Consider the following 14,126-nt stretch of genomic DNA (forward strand, 5'->3'; position numbering starts at 1 on the left):
CAGGAATGCCTTGGGAAAATGGGCTGTGGAGTGATGCCATGTAATGAGGGAGCAGTGCAGCTGCAAACTCATTAGAGCTCTGCTGAATGAATGGGGCGACATTAGGAGAAGGAGACAGAGTTGGCAGCAGATGGAGGCTGGGGGAAGTAGGACTAGATGGTGGTTCAGTCTGGCACTCATCGCTTTCCAGTATGGAACCTTTGCTGGGCACTAAATGGATTGGGTTTGGATCAAATTTAGCCAGGAAGCCACTCCAGAGCTTTATCCAGCCTGCAACAACTGCTGTTGGGTGTTTCTTCCGTGTACCGGCCTCAAGCCAGGCTTAGTTCAAGGTGAAACTCACTGAAGCATGTAGCATGAGCATCAGGTTTCTCACTGCAAATCTGGCTCTGCGGTGCTTAACCATTGCTGGTGCAGCTCTAGCCCCACGTGGGTGATGGGCATCTATATGGAGAAGGACTGAACCGTAGCTGCATGGTGAGTGAAGATTTGGTAGTGCTGGAACTTACATTTGAGGAACTTATGTTTAAGGAACTGAATGGATCATTAATAAGGAAATGAAATTCCTGCAGGGAAACTGAAGAGCCTGATGTAAAGGAAAGCAGCTGGGGAGGAGGAGGTGGAGGAGTGACAGGAAGGAACAGATGCAGGACCTTCAGTGTGAGCTCAGACGTCAATGTATGGTGGAAGTAGGGGCAGCTGACATGGGAGGTGTATGGGATGCTGCTTGATCTTGCAGGGATAGGCTGATAAGGGACTGGAGCATTTCAGGAGGAGAAGGTGAGGCAGCTGGAGCTGTTCAGATGGGAGAACAGAAGAATCAGAGGGATCTTACTGTGTATAAATACCTGAAAAGAAGGGAGTGAAGGAGAGGGAACGAAACACTTTTCAGCAATGTTTGCTGGTAGGACAAGAAGAGTGGGCACAAAAAAGTATATACTGAACATCAGAAAACACTTTTTTTTCATTGAGAATGATCAAACACTGACAAAGAGATTGTGGAGTCTCCTGTCCATGGAGACAACAGAATCACAGCTTGTCTGAAGTTGGCAAATCCATCAGGTCTCAGCCCTGCTCCAGGAGGGTCAGCCAGAGCAGGCCCATGGCCAGGCAGCATCTGAAGGTCTCCAAGGAGGAGACTCCACAGCCTCTGAGCAGCCTGTGCCAGTGCTTGCTCACCCTCACAGGGAAAATGTGCTTCCTACCTCATGGTCCTGAGCAATCTGCTCCAGCTCCCCCTGCTTGAAGGTGATAACTTCTGGTAATAGTACTAGTTTTCAACTACTTTCAGCTCAGGGATTTCCTAAACCAAATGTGATTTCTGTGTATTCAGTAATTTTCAGTGACTTTCTTATCCATGTTTGTTTCCATTCTGTGAGACCTTTGTAGGCTTTTGGTGTCTGTGGTTGAACTCCTGGCCAAAGTACCTTCTATGTTGCATCCCATATACATCTATATTTACTTAATACTCCTTTCAATATCCTCCTACCTTGTAGTGGAGGACACAGTCAACAGTCAGTACCCATCTACATTCTTGATCTCATAGATGTCTGTAACTTCTCTTTTCATTATCTCTTCCCTTAGCTGAAGAAATCTAATTTGGTGGCATTGTGTATGGAGCTTTCATGCCCTTTGTTGCCCTTCTCTGATCTTTTTTTGACTTCTGCTCCATCCTTTTAGAGATGAGGAAATATTGTATGTGCTTTCTCGTCTGTTTCTGAGCATTTAAACTGAGATTTTCAGGACGCATCATAACTGTGTGATCTCATTCGCAAGTAACTGGCTCTATTTGTTATGGGAGGCCAGCAGCTGGCCTAGCCATCTGATTCCTACGTGTATTTGATTGAGCTCACCTGGGATGTCAGTGGACTTTCCTCATCACAGGCACAGAGCAACTATCCTAAAAATGTGTTCAGTTTAATTCAGCTCAAAGCACAAAAGTGATGAAGCAAAAAGAACATAAAGCATCCTTTGGGCACTGTGACCTCAGCCTTGGAGTTAGAACACTTTGTAGCACTGACAAGATACCCTCTTCCTTCTGAATGTCCTTAGAACTTTTTTGTGCCAAATGCTCTTAGAGTACCATCTCCACCCCCCTCTTCACTTTGACCCCTCTGTATCTCCCTTCCCAAGGATGAGCTCCGATGGCTCTACATCTTCCTGCATGGTAGTTTGCAGTGAAGGACCCTCAGCATCCCCTGAGGTAGGAAGTGACAGTTCTTACAGAGGTTGTGCCATGTCATTCTTTTTTTTTCTTCTTGGAGCTAGTTGAAAACAACTTCGGGTGAGTGTTCTCCTCAGATTGAAGTGGTGGTGGTGGTTTTTATTTCCTGAAGTTAGAGCAATTTGTAATTCTATAATTCTCTGAGGCTGCAGTGGGCATTTCACTGCCTTGATCTGATGGGATTTGTACTTGTGCTGAGGAGGGTACTGGGCCTCTAAAGAGCACAGTGCCTGTGCTACACTCCCTTATGCACTACAGTATTTCCACATTTTGTCTCCAAGTTTCCCTAGCAGTAGCTTTTATTTAATCATTGTTTTTATTTCCAAATGCTTGATTGTATTCTTAGTTACAGACTTCCTCCAAATTGCCATCTGATAAGGTCAGCAATACTTTTTAGTCTGGAAAAAAATTTCACCAGTTCACATTAAAATGCTAAAAAAGTTCCGCTCCTCACTCCCTTTTCTTTCTTGGTTTTTTTTTTTCCTCTTGTATCTGAAGTTACTCTGCTTTCTAGTCTCTAATGAGTCATTGCTCTTAATCTGTACTGATCATTTTCACATTTCACGTCCAGGCTGTGATTTTGATTTCTGTGTTTTGTGATCAGAAAAAGCATCAGTTTTTCCTCTAGGTAACAATCTGGATTGTTCCAGATTGGAGACACCCTCTTTTCCAAGATATGAAAATCTGAAAGAGTGGATACCAGGAAAAGGTTCTTCGCCAGCAGCTTGGCTGGGCCCCATAACAAGCTCCACGAGGAAGTGGTTATGGCATCAGTCCTGCTGGAATTCACAAAGTGTGTGGATAACGCTCTCAGATGTAAGGTCTGCTTCTTGGATAGTGCCATATGGAGCCAGAAGTTGGACATGATGGTCCTTATGGGTATGATGGTCCTCAGGATATTCTGTGATTCTATGAGAATCACATGCAGGCATCTCTGCCAACTTTTGAAGATCTTTATGCAGTTGTGTTAACAGCAGTCAAGGTCATAAGGAGGTGTTGCTTCTACTAGCTGAATATTATGAAGATCTAAAACATGAATTGAATAAAATATAACAGTCAACTATGAGGAAATGAAAACTTTAAATACCAGCAACGCCCAGCTATGCAAAATTGAATTCTGTTCTACTGTTTGTCAAAGCTGTGGAGCGATACAGGATATTAGTGAATGTTGATGTAAATCCTAGAGATAGAACTACCCAGCATTTCAGATGTTGGAGAGCTTTTTTAGAAGCTACAGTTCATGTGGGCCCAGAGTTTGCTAAGTCCTACAAATGAAACAGCTGCTATCACCTCATTACAAACAACACTGTTAGAACGTCATCCAGCTCTCCACGCCGTGCAGCCAGTGACTGCCAGCTCTCATGGCAGAGGAAGTGAACGAGTTTCTTATCTTCACCTTCTCTGATCTCTTCATCCTGCCCAGGCATGCTACCAGCTATGGGAAGTGTCATGCAGTTGTGAGGCTGTCTGATCTCACACCCTGTGGTTTCCTCTCCACCTGGTGATCACTTACCCAGCTCTTCTTAGCAATCCGATCAGCTATCAGATAACGATGCGAACTCAGAATGTGTTGCACCGTTGCCAGTGAAGCAATCTCAAGAGTAGTATGTTGTGAAGGAATATTGTTCTCCTTACCTGCTCCTGCTATTTGTACTTTTTTTAGAAGCAAATCAGTTTTATTCCTTTTCTTTTTTGCTTCTCATGGAACTCAGCCTCCAGAGGTTGGCTGTGGACAGTTAAAACTTGCCCTTCTCATCCCCTGTCCCCTGCTTTGGTACACAGCCTGGAAGAGCACAAGATGCCTGGATTCGTAATAGGAGTCTTGTTCCTTTTAAGATGAGAGGCAATGGCCTCAAGTTGTGCCAGAGGAGATTCAGGTTGGATATTAGGAAAACTTTCTTCTCAGTGAGGCAGAGGCACAGGCTGCCCAGGGATGTGGGGGGGTCACCATCCCTGGAGGTGTTTGGGAGCCATGTGAATGTGGCACTGAGAGATGTGGTCAGTGGGCATGGGGGGGTGGGCTAATGGTTGAACCAGATGGTCTTAGTGGCCTTTTCCAACCTGAATGATTCTGTTCTACAATTCTAATGCCTCCTGGCATGTTAGTAGATGAGGGAGCTTCAGTGGTTGCTGCATATGCAGCTCATCCCATGGGGAGAGCTGTACGCATGCCAAGGGAGAGGCTGAGCCAGTGGACTTAGCACAAAACCATGTACAACCTTTGGTCCTTGAAGAGTATTGTAAAAAAGAATGGGAATTATTAAGCCCAGATGATTTTTTGTGATGAAGAAAAGAAGGAAGTAGGAGGTAACTGAGTAATGTGGAGATCTCTGTATTATTTGAAGAGGTGCAACACTTTTGAAGTTAAAAAGTTCAAATTGTCATGTCCATGCCTAGCAGCTGAAGTAACAATTAATTTTTGTCATGTTAGCTTGGGATATTTGGTATGACATGAAGGCAGCCTAATTAGCCTTCACAGACTGAAGTAAGGTACACGCACAGAAAACTCTTCACAGAAATAAACCATCAGCACAGATCCTGTTTAACCTGAAGAATCCTATGCTGCATGTTACTAATACCTTCTGCAGCTCATTTTAACTATGGAGAAAGTCCCTTTTGTACTTGTGAAATGCAGTTCAAGTATCTTATCGCTTGTCTGTTTTAACTGTACATACAGCAATTCAGTAAAACTTTAACACGTACGTAGCTGTAGGAATTAACCCCCTGGGTTATCCCTGCTGTGGCAGCATAGCTATTTGGCAGCACAATTTTTTTCACAGCATACTCTTATCAGGAAATAGTTGCAATTACGGAACTAAATCGGTATGTAAAAACATGCGGCGGTTTCGAGCTGCTTGGTTACTGTGGAGGCTGCATGGCTGCTGACCCTAAACAGAATCTTTTTAAGAAAAAAAGCTGTGCCCCTATTCCTTATAAGGCATGGGCAGGCTTCCCTGAGCACTGAGAAAGGGGCGGTAACGGGTTATTTCAGCGGAGTTTCTCCAGCGGCAGTCGCGGCAGAGTGAAGAAGTTGCATTGAAATTACAAAGCCCTTCGCCTGAGCTGAGGAATTCAGGCAAGAGAGCGGGAATCAGGTGAAACTGAAAAAAAAAAAAATAATATCACGACGTGATCATGGGAAAATCAGGTGAGCAAATGCGTTCATGCAGTTGGCTGTATATCCTTGCAATGGCACCACTCGGTTTTGTGCTCCAAAGCCTCAGTGGCTTTGCTGTGAGCAGGCTGCTTTCATTTGCGCATGTTGCTGGCTGGGAGGAGCATTCTCTCTGACACAGTGAAAATGAGTCTGTTTGATTTAAAAAGCCAGAAAAAAAAAACAAACAAAAAACCCTCTCCCCCCCCCCCCCTCCCCCAGACCTGGTCAGTGTAGAGGTAGTTGTATTTTCCTGTATGGTTTTCATTTTGTAGCTGGTAACAGATGTGTTCTGCTGCATGAAAGAGTTTTATGGTATTCAGAGAAAGGATCGTTTTAAATCTAGTAGCTTTAAAGTTACACTGTGTATAACTGACTGGCAAAGCTTCTTTACATTGCAAATCATCAACAAACTGCTTGGAGAGGGAAGATTTTTTATTGCCCTAGCTTTTAGAAGGAGTTAGATTCAAAATCTGGTTACAGTTACAGTTTAACCAAGTGCTGTCTGACTGAGCTCATAAGTTTTTCCCCAGCTGTGCAGATTTTTGTCAAGCCTCTTGTTCCTGCCTGCTGCGGGCTGCCTTGTTGGGCTCTGTTCATTGCCTGTGTGCTCGGGTTTGATGTTCTGAGTAGAAGAAAGCCCCACTGAAGCTGCCTGGAAGTTGGAGACTTTAAAAGGAGAGATTGCCATGGGATCAGTCCATCTTTGACCCACTAGTGTCACAAGGAAGTTCCTGCAGATATGTGCCTAGAGTCTGAAAATCCCCACTCCTCTTTTGAAACTGCAATGAAACCAAATAGCTTGTTCTTGTGGTTGGGATGTTATTTCTGTAACTAATCAGGGCTTGGTAGCATATTATCTGTCCATCCTATCCATCCATAGCACACATAGGATGTGCTCAGTGCAATCTGGTCCTTTGTTCACTTAAAAACATGAAGAAACTCAACGCTAACACTTGAGTGAGCCTCAGCATACAAGTGTGCTTCCTTTCTTTTTTTTTTTTTCTTTTTTTTTTTTTTTTTATTTAAAGATCATCGTCCTGGTTGAGGTCTGAGGATCTGAGCACTCTGAGAATGTGGTTAAGGGCTTGCTCTGACTCCCTGGTGTGTGGCAGCAGACCGATACCCAGCCCAGGCTTAGCACCACCTAGCCGCCAGTGCATGGGCTTGGCCCATTTCCTGGAAGCTGTGTGCTTTCAGATAGGTTAGGATTTAGTAAGTGATCTTACAACCACTTAAATAACTGTAATCGCTAGGAAGTAGCCAGTTCAGCAGTTCCTTGCTAGCAGCACAAGAAGTATGAGTGCCAGATGAGCCTTGCATCTGTATGTTGCATTGGCATAGTTAACTGGGCAAAAGCAGCAGAGGCTTCAGTGTGCCACTCCCAACACCAAACTGATACAAATCTCTTGTTTTAATGCATGCACAATCTCTGTTTGCAGATTGCTGATGCAGTCATAAGGCAATTGCTGTCTTTAGCTGTTATTTCCTGCATATTTGTTAGAGCACATCGGTTCTTTGTTCCAAAATTAGAAGTAGAAATTAGACCAGAAATTCCTTCCACTAAGGTTTGAGTATTGTTTGCTCCACTGAGAAGTTGTACAAATAGAGCTTCAAAGTACGTGCTCATAGTTTTTTGTAACCTGTATCACACGTTTCAAGTTAAAAGTGAACTGGGCCCTGGTTGCTGCTTTTGTGCTGTTTGAGCTATTTAAGCTGTACATTAAGCTGAGATCCTGTCCTAACAATCAATTCATTGACTAAATCCCATCTGCCCTTTCCACCAAACTGAAGTCTCTAAATTCCTTTCTGAGATTGATGTTTGCCTTTGCATGGGTGAAAGCAGCTATTCTGAAGAGCACAGCTCTGTGTTTTGTGTGAGATTTCCGCTCTCGAGGACACGCAGAAGACACAGGAGATGCGCAGAGATTTGTCTTTCCTGGGACATGTAGTAGAAATGTAATGGGTAGGGATCTGCCCGACCTCTCAGTGACATCCAGAGCACCTGCTCCTTTCCTGGATCAGAAGAATGAAGGGATTGCCTGAAGGCATATGTGTAGGCTTGTTTAGCTTGGAAAAGAGGAGGCTCCAGGGAGACCTCATTGTGGCCTTCCAATACTTGAAGGGAGTGTATAAACAGGAGGGGGAATGGCTCTTTACAAGGGTGGATAGTGATAGGACAAGGGAAAATGGCTTTAAACTGAGACAGAGAAGGTTTAGGTTAGATATTAGGAGGAAGTTTTTCACCCAGAAGGTGGTGACACACTGGAACAGATTGCCCAAGGAGGCTGTGGATGCCCCATCTCTGGAGACATTCAGCTGGATGTGGCTCTGGGCAGCCTCGTCTGGTGGCTGGCGCCTCTGCAGATAGCAGGGGGGTTGAAACTCGATGATCTTTGAGGTGCTTTTCAACCCAGGCCATTCTGTGATTCATTCATTCTATGATTCATGTAGGGATACTCTAATTCATGTAAACTGGGCACTCTATTTTAGAACAAATCTCTTCAAAGCTGTTTCTTTAACTCTGTATCTTTGATGAATTTATCTTGAGGTACAAGTATCCCCTTGGAAAACCAGCTCCGCTGTTTAAAATCTCAGTTCTTCGCAGGCATTTTGATTGGAGCTCCCTAATAGTGTGTTGTTTCTAGCTGTCAGATTATACTTAAAGTGTATTCTTTGCAAGTATTTTGATTAAAGACTTTGCATTGGTTTTGCTTCACTTAGTAGAACTGTGCATAATAAGACATCGGTACTCTAACAGCTTTTTGCCTTGGATGCTGCAGTCTACTAAAACAAACACATGCTGAAACTCCCCCATCAAACCATAGAGAAATGCCTCCCCTGGTTGTAACTGCTGCAAACACCGCAGCCAAATGTGGGGACCTCCTGTATCCTCCCACTAGCCTTATCCTTTTGAACAGCATGTGGATTAGCAGTGTGATGCCGCCTCATCTCCCCAGAGAGCCCAAAGCAAAAAAAAAAAACACCAAACATCAGGGAGTATTTCAGCAGGAAATGAGCTGATGGTGAGCTGTCTGCTTTTTGTTGCTGTGTTGCTAGGGCTCCGTCACCGCATGGCTCTGACCCCATGCAGCTGTGCGAGGAGGCCGGGGTCCGGAGCAGCGTCATCCCAGAGGGGATATCCACAGCAGCAGCTGCCTGGGGGCTGGGAAGGCAGAGAAAGGAAAGTGTCATTTCTTCCAATCCCCCTCCAACCCTGTGTGTTGGGGAAGGAACCTTGCCCTCCTTGCTTTCTAAAAACTAAGTGGAGGAGGTGGGGAGGGAATAATTTGCTCTTTGACTTCTGGATGGTGAGCGCAGAATGCTCTCAGAGAAGAACGAGCTCAGTAAATACTGAGAATCTTTTTACAGTGCTTGCTTTTCTTATTTTCTTTCTTCCCACCATCCCTGCCCCCTGCAAGTATGGGTGGGACTCCAAAGAAGTGACTGGGAGTTCCCCACCGCTGCCTATTGAGTCTGTGCAAAAATAAATAGGGACCAAGAAAGGGCTTTAACAAAGAGAAAGGAGATAGGAACCAAACTCAGTGCTGTTTTCCTTATTGCTTTTAATCTCCCTTAGAACTACATGCTGCTTTTAACTTTGAAGGTGCATCCTTGGAGCATGGCATAAAGGACTATAGTGCGTTTTCAGAAGGAGCTGCATCTCCAGCTGATGAGAGGTGAGAGTTTGTACTGCAGCATCTTAGGAGGAGGCAGCTGTAGCAGCTCCTAACAAAAGTACAGGTATACAAGAAAAATGACCTGTCTGCTTTCTGAAGAAATGTGACACAAGCTGCCAAACTGACAGCGCATTTTGTGTTGCCCGGTTTTACAGGACCCAGGGGATAGAGAAAATGAATGAATCTAAGCTGCTGGTAACCAGGCATTCATGTTTGGTAACAATGGGGCCCGTGCAGAACTTCATACAAGTTACTTGCTGTTTCTTTTTACACCAGAACTGAATCTGAGGAGGATGAAAAAAGAACCTTTAAAAAATGTAGCTAATTTAATTAAAACCCCTGCACTTCTCCAGTGTGTAGATGATGCTAATTATTCAGTTCATGTTCAGTAAATGAGAAATAATGGAAAATCCTCCAGGAAGACATCAGGCTTTGGCAAACAATGTTTGATGCCTAATCTTTACTTGTTTGTTGCATAAAATCATGCTTTGGGCAGAGTGGAGTGGAGGAGAATGCAGAAGCCATCATCCTTTGTAACAGTGGCTGCTCTTGTTTGTTGTTAGATTAGGAGCCTTAGTTTCTAACGTTCAAGGCAGACAAGTACCAGAAGTGGCTTGCAAAGAATGAGGCACAAGGTGATGGTCTGTACTAACCAAAAGAGCTAGCGAGGTTTCTCATGCCATATAGTTGCATGTCCAAAAACATCAGCTCTCCTTTCTGGGTCCCCCAGGAAATCATTCTGAAAAAAATAATTAAACATGACGAAAATTTATTTCTGAAAGTGAGTGAAAACATTCAACAAAGCTTTGTTTTCTGTCAGTATAATTGATCCATTTGGTAGTTTCTATCTTGTTTGGATTTGAACTTGTCTTTGTTGCTGCTCTTTGTACAGGAATGGAAAGTATGAGAAAAATAAGTCACTTGACTGTAAGTACAGAGTTGTTCGTTACATATCTGCACAGGCCAGAAGAATACTTCAGATAGCTGTTTTGGTGAAGGCCACTCTGTTCTCCTAAAGATTAGCTGAAGTTTATCTACATTATGTTTTTACAAGCAAATGCGAGCAAACTCTGCCCAGTCTTTGGCGGTCTGAACAGAAACTGTTTCTGAGTCAGTGTGTGGCCTTGATGAGGAGGAGGAAGCAACGCCAAACTCTGGCTAATAATTCTACTCTAGAACTGGCTTGTGTACTGTAGGTTTGAGCCTGTAAGAGATGGCCAAGTCTTGGATGTTTTGGAGGAAGACAATATGGGCCTATTTAAGACCGCTGCAAACGTTAATACTTTTCTGTGTTGACTGAGCTGAAGTTAGCAGGGTGAATCTAGGCTTCGAATAGAAATCATGTGGTCTTTGCCTGCTCTCAGCTGTAAGTATGCTTGTTAAATAGCTGCAGGAAATGATGACATTAGCTTCTTTCTGAAGGTTTGCAATGCCACCAGAGTAGCAGTAGGATTTGAAAGCCATCCTTCTAATTTTAATTGTGAAGACTATCCCTGCACATCACAGAATTGGAGAAACTCAGGACATCTGGAGTTGGAGGAGACCCACGAAGATCATGGAGTGCAATCCCCGGCTCCACACTGAACCACCCAAAATTCAAATTCTATGTCTGAGAGAAATGTCTAAATGCTGCTTGAACTCTGGCAGCTTGAGGCCATGCCCACTGCCCTGGAGAGCCTGTTCCATGGTTCCACCACCTTCTGGTGAAGGACCTCAGTAAATACAGCATCAGGGATGGAAGAAGAGAAGAAAAGGAAAACGTTGCTTCACTTTCTCCTCCTGTGTAGTGTGGTCACTAGGTCACCTGGGACTTTGCTTTTCAAATCATATGTGCCCTAGGAATTATGTCCAATTATGTCTAATAATGTAAGGCCTTACTAATGAGAGGGTTTCCTTTTTAAAAAGGTTATCAGCTTCCTTACTGTCTATCAGGAGTGTGCGTATGTGTGTCGTATTTACTATACTGTGTTGTCCTCCTTAGCAGAATAGTGATAAAAATAACACTTTTTGATTGTCTCTTATATGCAAAGTCAATACTGACTTCTCCAGATTTGGTGAGCAGCTCATTTCCAGTCTTCTGCGTGATGACCACTCCATGATAGCAACTATTTGTTGAAAGGTTTGCTGATCTCACTGTTTGGAGGGGAGAAGGGCTCCAACCAAAGCTCTTCTTTCTCTCACACACCCTTTTTCCCCCAAAAATGAAAGCAAGAACTTTGTCAGTAACTTCTGATTAGCTTTTCTTTCTTTATTTTTTTATTCCAAGCTTATGTATCAGAAGGCTCTGCTGCTTTTCTGAGCTGTGCAGTTTCCAGGTTAGCAGGTGTTCCTTTTTAATCAGGGGAGTCAATTGCCTAACAGTTTATAAAAGGCCTTAAGTGAGGAAGTAATCAACACTGTCTGTTATGGCAAGAATAGGATTTGCAATCAAACAGTGACATGAGTAATGTCACTGAAACATTATTACACCAGTGGTTTTATATTCTCAGGCAGTATGCTTCAAATTGAAAATGGGAGGGGAATAGTGTGCTATGTCACGTGGAGCAGGTAATGCAAGCTTATTAAGCTGCCAGTTTCATGTAGAGGAAACTTGGGTAATAAAATGAGTAGGGAGTGTGTCCATCTGATTCAGTTAACTTAAACGTCTTAGTGTTGTCCTGAAGCTCATCCCAGTGCTAGTGAGTGAAGGAAAAGTTGAGGCATAACTGAAAAACATCAGAGAATCTTCTTCCTGAAGAGAGATCTCCTGAACCAAAGGGGAAATTATTCTATTTCTGCTTAAAAACAAGAAAGTTCCAGGAATTTTCTCCCACTCAAGCTTGTATGTAACTCTATATCCTAATTCCTTTAATACTTTTAAGCAATACTTTCTGCTAAGTAAGAAAATCCAGGTTGGAAAGGAAGTAGTCTAGCAACAGCTATGCTGAGCACAGGGAGTTTGGCACTGAAGGAGATCAGGTTTTGTGTTTGGAAGTGATGCATGAACTGGAATGCCTAATCCATGCTCCCAAATGACGTTTCTAGAAATCACATTAAGGGCCAGTCTTTGAAGAAATTTTTATCCCAGATGAGGAGCAGAAAGGAGCAGTTAAGTACATGGAATAAGAAAAAAAAGTAATCTTTGTGGCATTGCAGAGCCCACCCAGCTCTCTATCACTATGGAATGTTTATGTCCTCAACCCAAAATGCAGAATCAAAATGTAACAGAAGTGTACCTGCCTTCATTTAAGCTTTCTCTGCAAGCTAAATATTCAGCATTTCTCCATTGAAGAAATTCTGTTCTCACATTGTGAAATATTCAGCTATAGCTAGTTTCTTGAGAAGCATTTCAAGTGAAAATAAAAGTTGCTGATAATATATATGCCAAGCATCTTCGGTCTTAGGTGAGAACATGGTCATTAGCTGAAGTTGTTTTTACTTAAGAATTTTGTTTGTTTCCAATCTGTTAATAAACTTGAAGCTTGTCAAAATATGAGTATCCTTAGTTATCTGGGAAGGTAATAAAGGATTTCTTGACATATTTACTTCGCAGTTCCTAAAGCTTCCGATGAATTTTCTCATAGAGTTGTTGGGCGTATTAACAACTGTATTTGCTGCATCATCTTTCCACGCTCCATTACTACTGCCAGAATAGTACAGTTTTGCAGAGTCGAAGAAGACTAAAGATTTTAGTATTAAGTTAGAGCTGCACTTGATCTTCAGTTACCTCTATGTGTGTTTTCTATACAGCTTGCATTTGTGTCCGCTCTGTGCATTCTAATATTTGGCTTCTTTCTGCCTGGAGAGTGAATGTTCCTCCCTGTGTTCTGGGCAGAAAAGAGTGTAAAAATAATGTGCAGTATCCTGGCTAAAAATGAGTCACATCACCAGAGTTGTTGGTATCAGTTTTCAGCACTTATTTCTTCCCACACTGGTGGGTTCTTTGAAACATACTTAGTATCTGTCTTCAGAAATGTGATTCTAGCTGTTACATGAGTACATCTCTTCTTATTTATTTTGGGTCATACACAGGCAGAGTACAAAGGTGAGGTCTATGTCATGGTTTGAAGATGAATTGGGGCAGTCATAATGGTATATTTCTGTGTTGGATTCTATGTGAGGTCCAGTTCTTGTTGCATCATCTTGCAAGATTCAGCTAGTGACTGCAGAGGTGACACAGAGCAGCTGGTATCGTGGAGAACGTGTTGGTTGCTCACTTCAGTTTTGATGGCCAGTGTAAGGGAATAAGAGAGTAAGAGAAAATCTGATAGGAAAAGTCAGCCTAGACGCCTCTGCTTACTTTTCCACGCTCACACGAGCTAAACAAAACTGAAAAAGTCTGAAGAAATCTACCAGGTGTGCTCTGTACCACATCATGGGCTGTAAATTCATTGTTGCTTGCTGTCATATCTTAACACAGTGTTCCAGAAGAATCCACAACAGAGGTAAATATTTGAATAATGAGAAAGAGGCAACTGTAGATAATAGCATTAATTGTTTCATGCAGTGCACAATGATTCATGTCCAATACCAACTTCCTTGCAGCAGGAAATATTTTTTTCTAGAAGCTTAAGCAGTCTATGTGAAGGAAAAAAAATGTACGTCTCCAAAGCTATTTGGGAAACTGTTCTCATTTGAGTGGGATCCTGAGAACTCCCATTAATTCTCACTTTTAATATCTGTCTTCTTGGACTATGGAACGTTGATTAAAATGGAAAAACTTAACAGGTATTCTAAAACAAATCTGTAATGTCTTTGGCAGTTGGGCGTCCCTCTCCACGCTTCAGAGTGCAGAGAACAAGTGGAGAGAGGGTGGTGTTTAGCACATGAGTTTGAGTCACTGTAGAGAAGTGGTTCTGTAGCAGACACCTTGGGAAAGGAAGAGAAAGGAGAAGGATGGGAGGGATCTCTAAGCCCAGTAGAGAAGTGTCTCCATGGCTAGAAGAAGCCATGTCCATGTTTTGTTGATCTTTGTAATTCAAGTTGTTAGTACAGAGCTGGATTGTGCTATATGTCTGTTAGGGGATGGATTGACAAAGCCTGCATTTCAGTTCAGTTCAAGCTTTTGTTTCCTAGAAATTTAATTTGT

Source organism: Tetrao urogallus (genome assembly GCF_951394365.1).
Source record: "Tetrao urogallus genome assembly, chromosome: 3".
NCBI lineage: Eukaryota > Metazoa > Chordata > Aves > Galliformes > Phasianidae > Tetrao > Tetrao urogallus.